Genomic DNA, 6,166 nt, shown 5'->3' on the forward strand with positions numbered 1-6,166 from the left:
TCTTTAAGTTCAAGATAACTTACCTCCTATTCTTCATTTCCTGAGTCAGATTCACCTAGAAAACAATACTCTGATCTTGAACTGATGTTGTCATCGTCATTGTTAGAAATCAAGTCAAGACTGGCATTGCTTAGGCATAGATTGGCAACTTCTTCATCTTCAGACCCTTCGTCATCTTCTGTGTCGAGGTCTCCCCAACACGAGGCTAACATGACTTGTTTAAATTCATTTTTGGTCTTTTCACGCTTAGTCTTATTGATAAGTTCGTATTTTATACATTTTATCCCCTTGATTTAGCTCTATTTTACATGTCATATGCACTAACCTTAGTGATTTTATGAGCTAATATTGTATTCTAGTTGCCTTTGCATGTTTTGTCACATTTTGTAGGAAGTTGAGCTTTTAGAAGCTTATTCCATCACTTGTGCAAGAAACTAGAAGCAAGGCTAAAGTGAGAAGCAAGCATTGGACAAACCTTGAAGTATTTCATCTATTTGCATGCATGAAGATATGGATTTAAATAGGAAATGCAAAATTAAGTCTTATGCAAAGTCAAGCCCAAGATTTGAAGTCCAACTAATATGGAAGCTTAGGATGCTAGAGTGCATTGGATGCCAAGATCAAAGATCATTATCGGACACTTAATAGGGCATTTATTGCTAAGCATTGGATTCCATAAGCATTAACTAGAGGAATTAAGGAGAACGAGCTAGAAAACCACGACCCCGATCGGGGTTACCTTGCCCATTGTGTTTACGTTTCAACTCCTAGCTCCCTATAAATAGAGAGCTAGGTCCGACCTAATGGGCATCCAATTTTTCATCATACATTCTCATATTTCTTGTATTCTTTAGCACACAAAAAATCTCTCATAGTTTTCACATAATTTTTAATTTGTTAATCATTTAGTTATTGCAAACATTTGGTTATTATATATATTTAAGCTTTTGGTTCCCAATTGTTCTTCCTTGCAAGTTTCTAATTCAAGTTCCATTTCTATTTCGGTAATTCTAAATTCCAATTTATCACATTTTATGATTCATCATTTAGTTTACATTATTTCTATAATCATGTCTAGCATTTCATACATCATAGCTGATAGTTCACATTTTAATATGAGTAGCTAAATTTCCTTAGTCTAGGGGACTACGGAAGCCATGCAATAACTAGTATATGTAAAATGTTAAAATAGGTTGATATAATATTGTCTAATTATTTCTATCACATGTTTGTATCGTCACGATTAATCTTTGTTTAGAGGCCTTATTCATCGATTAAGTATGTTAATTCGTTCTATAAGTCGAGAGGCACAGAATCGGATTAGACTAAGCATGTGTAGTAGGACGACCTAGTCATAAACGAGAGTTTCTCTAGGACTCGGTCTATGGTTGACACTCATATCGGGTGTCTTTAAGCCTAAACAATTGACAATGTTACTATTTCAAGTTTAACATGAATTCATATATTTACAATTGCATGTGTGACCAGACTCCCCTAGACTCCTTTAATCATATATTGTTATATTATTTTATTTTCTAATCATCAAACCAACAAATCAAACCAATCGTAATCGACCTTGATAGAAGTCTACTCATAGCATTTCATAGCACAATTCCCGTCTCTTTGTGTTCGACCCCTATTAATACATTAATTTGTGTCTAGGGAATTTATCTTTGTTAGGTGTGCGACATAGCCTATTAAATTTTGGCGCCTTTGCCGGGGAGCACGGTTTTATTGCGTTTAGATTTGTCGATTTCTATCTTGTTTTCTTTTGTCTTAAGGAATACTTGTTCCTTGAGACCGTTACTCATCATTTTCTAGAGATTGTTGTCTTATGCCCAGGCCTTCTCGTAGTGGAGATTTGCTTTCACCGATTCATAACCCGAGAAAACCTTTCGGAGAAGACGACGTTTTTGGAAAGAAGTGAAAGAAGCTGCTTCTCCGGTGCAAGTTGAAAGTGCAAGACAGTCTTAATTAGATGATCTTTAAGCTCTTGAAGAGGAGGAGGTTTCCAGTTCATCATCTCCACCACCACCACCATCTCCAACTAAAAAGATGGTGAAACTTTCCGATCATTCCAAACCCACCGCGGCCATGCTTCCGGATGGTATGACAACTACTCAAATTACCGGCCCGGAATTTCAGATCAAACCGGATTTCATTAGCCTTGTGGAGAGAAAGCAATTTGGGGGAAGTCCTTTAGAGGTTCCCAATTTGCATGTGCAAAACTTTTGCGATTATTGCTCCATGATTCCATAAACGAGTATCACTCAAGCCCAAATAAGGGAAATACTTTTCCCTTTCTCTTTGAAGGACAAGGCAAACCTATGGATCAGTAGGCTTGATCGCACCGCCATGGGGATCACAAATTGGGAGACATTGGCTCTTGCTTTCTATCAAAAGTTTTTTCCACCGGAGAAAACTCAAACCTTGAAGAGCCAAATCACCGGATTCCGTCAACAAGATCTTGAGAGCTTATATGAAGCTTGGGAGAGGTATAAGGATCTAAAAAGACAATGCCCACATCATGGGTTAGATGCTTGCTTCCTTGCTATAACATTCTACAATGGATGTTGTGCCGAGTCCCGAAGGATTCTTGATTCCGCCAACAATGGGCGGTTTGATCAAATTGACACGGATATTGCTCATGCCAAAATTGAATCCATGGCAATCCATGACGCGCAATATGTCAATTCCCGAAGTGTGCCACTCAAGGGTAAGGAGGAATCTTCCGATAATCCCATCTTGTTAACTCAAATTGCTTTACTCCAACAACAATTGGTGGACCGAGATGCTAGGGATTCTCTTCAACAACTCAATGTCGTGTCCTCTACTAGTCAAATCATTGTGTGTGAATGTTGCGGAGGTGCGGGTCATTATACCGCTCATTGCCAAGCTACTATGGAGGAGGTATGTGCTTATCGAGCTTTTAGACAAAGTTCTTATTGATACCGTCGTTTCAGTACCAAAAATAAATACCTAAGTACAACTCACAGAAGTCAGCGGTAAGTAGGGTAAATCTCCACAGGGAGACGGTCACTATCTACTTGTCAATTTAGTCCGTCTGAGGTCACAAGATGGGGGTTTTAATTGTTGAACTAAACTAATAAAAGCAAGGTTAGAGAGAAAATAAAGAGAGAGATGCTAGGATATCGGGTTATCATGATAGATTCACATGTCAGCTAAAGGTAGGTCAGTCGATTTAATGTGAGAAGGGTAAAGGAAAGGTCCTTCCGGTCCGCTATCCGCCCTCACTAGTGTAGTCTATTGCTCATAACAGGTCTATTCACTCCAATCTTCTGATCTAGGATTGAACTTAACCAAATTAACGGGTATAGAATTATGCATTCAACTAAACGATTATAATAAAATTGTTAATGAAGCAATTCTCACATTAATTCTCTTAAACCAACTATCGCATCATTGCTATACTACCATGACTACCCTAATCCTAGCATTAAGAGATTAGCTATGCATAATAGTAATTAAAACCATAGTGATAGATAAAGAAATGGTAAACATAATATAAACATTAAAGGAAGAGAAATAATACTTAGAATAAAAGGGAAGAGAGAATACAAGAGTTCAGATCTGGAAGAAAGAGCAAAATAACATTCAACAGTATCCGGTTGCAAAAAGGGAGAAAAAAGAGAGAAAAGATAGGTGTTTAGACCTAATGACGACTCCCTTATATAGGGAAGTGAAAATTAACAAAACTAAACCTACTACGGGATAAATATCCCGAGTATAATAGCTAAATACTCGATCGAGGACTTTTATATCACTTGATCGATCAAAACCAAACTAAAACTGAACTTCAAACGATGGATTTTTATAGGGAAGTGAAAATTAAAACCATGGACTTTTATATCACTCGATCCCGAGTACTTTAGGTACTCGATCGAACACTTATTAAATAGACACTACTCTATCGAGTAGAAAAATGAGTCGATCGAACACAATTGTACTCGATCGAGTACTTTCCAGCGCACAATTCCTGCTTCGCGCACTGAACTTCAAACGGCTGCCATTTCTTCGTTACTTGGGCAAACAGGGCGTTTCCGGTGGCGTTGGAAATATAAGAGGACAAGTTTCATCTCCAATTGGAATAACCTGAAAATCTATTATAGAACTCGAGATATGGCTCTTTAAATTAGGCACTAGCAATTTGAAGTTCTTCCTTTGCTCGCCTAGCTAACTTACTTCTTTGCGCATCTCAAAATAGTAGTCTTAAGGCTCCGACTCAACTCATCTCCTAAATGCATGCATAGGGACATGTTTTAGGCTTGATTACGCTCCTTTCCGGTTCATACCTGTAAAAAATACAAGACAAAAGTAGACAATTCGGGAGACATTTTTAGCTAAATACTACACAAAATGCATAGAAATGCGTGCAAATGAAGTATGAAATACCTATATAAAATGCACGCATCAAATTTCCCCAAACCAAACCTTTGCTTGTACCCAAGCAAACTATATGCAAATCTAATGGAACGGAAAAAAAAAAAGCTCAGAGCTAGCTATAACTTGTCTACTTAAACCAATTTAATGCAGTCAAAAATTAACAGTTATAGCCACAGCAGTCAATACGCAAACGAGTTATAAGATGTCCATAAATAAGTTGACCTGTCGACCTTGAAAGACCATTAAAATCGGACTCTCACGGGTCACTCTTCTCTCATGAAGCAAAGGGTGAATTATATATGTATAAGCACTCACCTAAACTGCGACCTACATAACATGCATGCAACAAAAATGATAGACGATTCAAGTACTACACATACATTCCAACCAACAATGTCCGTCACAGCCGAGGGCTTACAAATAGTATGGAAAAGTGAGGTTCAGGTGAGAAAAGGCAAAATAAATTATGGAAATGCGGAGGTAAAAGCGCCAAGCTAGTTCCTAAACAGGACCATATAAGACCGTCTGAATCTCAACTGACTGAAAAATAAACATAAGTGCCCTTCACTGGCACGCATCTTACTATCCAAATACACTATCTCCTCAAAAAAATGTAAGAATAAAACGGAGGAGTGAGACCGTCACAAGATAGAAATGAACGCAGACGGTCTCAAAATCAACTCAAAACAAAATTCCTAACTTTCTTTCTTTTTCTTTCTCCTGCATCACGTGTGTTTCTTTCAATTTTTCTCCTTTTTATTCTTTTTCTTTTTTTTTCTTTCACACGGTTCATTTCTTTTTCTTTTTCTTCATCCTTCCTTCCTTTATTTCCACCAACTCCATCAATACACACGGGCCAAACTCGCAGACGGAACAAACATACCGCAAAAGACACACTAAACTAGCTTGACTAGGCAGGCTTAGCTTTGTATGTAGCTAACGGGTCACAAAGGCTAAATTTGCCTTAAGTGGAGCTAAATGGGTGAAAATGTAAGAAAATGGGAATTTGCAAGCACCTCCCTGCATGTGACACCGACCACAAACCCGAATGTATGCAATTGACAAGAAATCAAATTTTATAAACGTGCAAAAGTGATAAACATGTTATGCAAGGAGTACTACTCTCAATTCCTACATGAACCGGTCATGAATGTCACCAGTTATATAGCTCTAAAACTCAGAAATTGTAAGTAAGTTGCCAATTTATCAGGTCAAGTCTAAAGAGTCAGCTAAATTTTTGACATTAACTCGTAGATATGCACAGGACTAAACTAATAACTGTCAATTAGATGTAAGGCTCAAGTAAAAATGACAAGTTAATGTGCAGTTTCATCACGAAAATCTACCGTTCTGACTCAACCTATATGCAAAAAATAAACGTGAATGTTTTGAATTTTTATCAATATTTTTGATTTTTATGATATTTTTTGAATTTTATAAAAATTAAACAACAATGCATACAGAAAAATTAAACGTGATAACAAAAATGCAATAAAAACATGTAGACACAGATATGGATGCATAACCTCCCCAAACCAAAACGTACAATGCCCTCATTGTACCCAAAAATAAGGAAGGAAATGCAAACTAAAGGGAGAGAGTGGAGATGCAGAAAACTCACAAGATAACGCGAAGTAGGGACCTCCCCAAACCAGCCAGCAACATGGGAGGTCGTTAAATAGCTCCAGAACAGCATCACAGGAAGCAAATCAACCAAATTCTACCCGATGGTACTCGATCGAGAGAGGTTAGTACTCGATCG

General features: G+C 37.6%; 1 non-coding gene across 1 annotated transcript; it reads right to left on the reverse strand.

Moving 5' to 3' along the window:
• Window positions 1–2,426: 2,426 nt before the first annotated feature.
• Window positions 2,427–2,534, reverse strand: LOC141625470 (small nucleolar RNA R71). Its single transcript, XR_012535248.1, has one exon. It is a non-coding gene; the product is annotated as a small nucleolar RNA R71 (small nucleolar RNA).
• Between the last annotated feature and the right edge of the window lie 3,632 nt (window positions 2,535–6,166).

The sequence above is a fragment of the Silene latifolia genome, chromosome X (assembly GCF_048544455.1).
Source record: "Silene latifolia isolate original U9 population chromosome X, ASM4854445v1, whole genome shotgun sequence".
NCBI lineage: Eukaryota > Viridiplantae > Streptophyta > Magnoliopsida > Caryophyllales > Caryophyllaceae > Silene > Silene latifolia.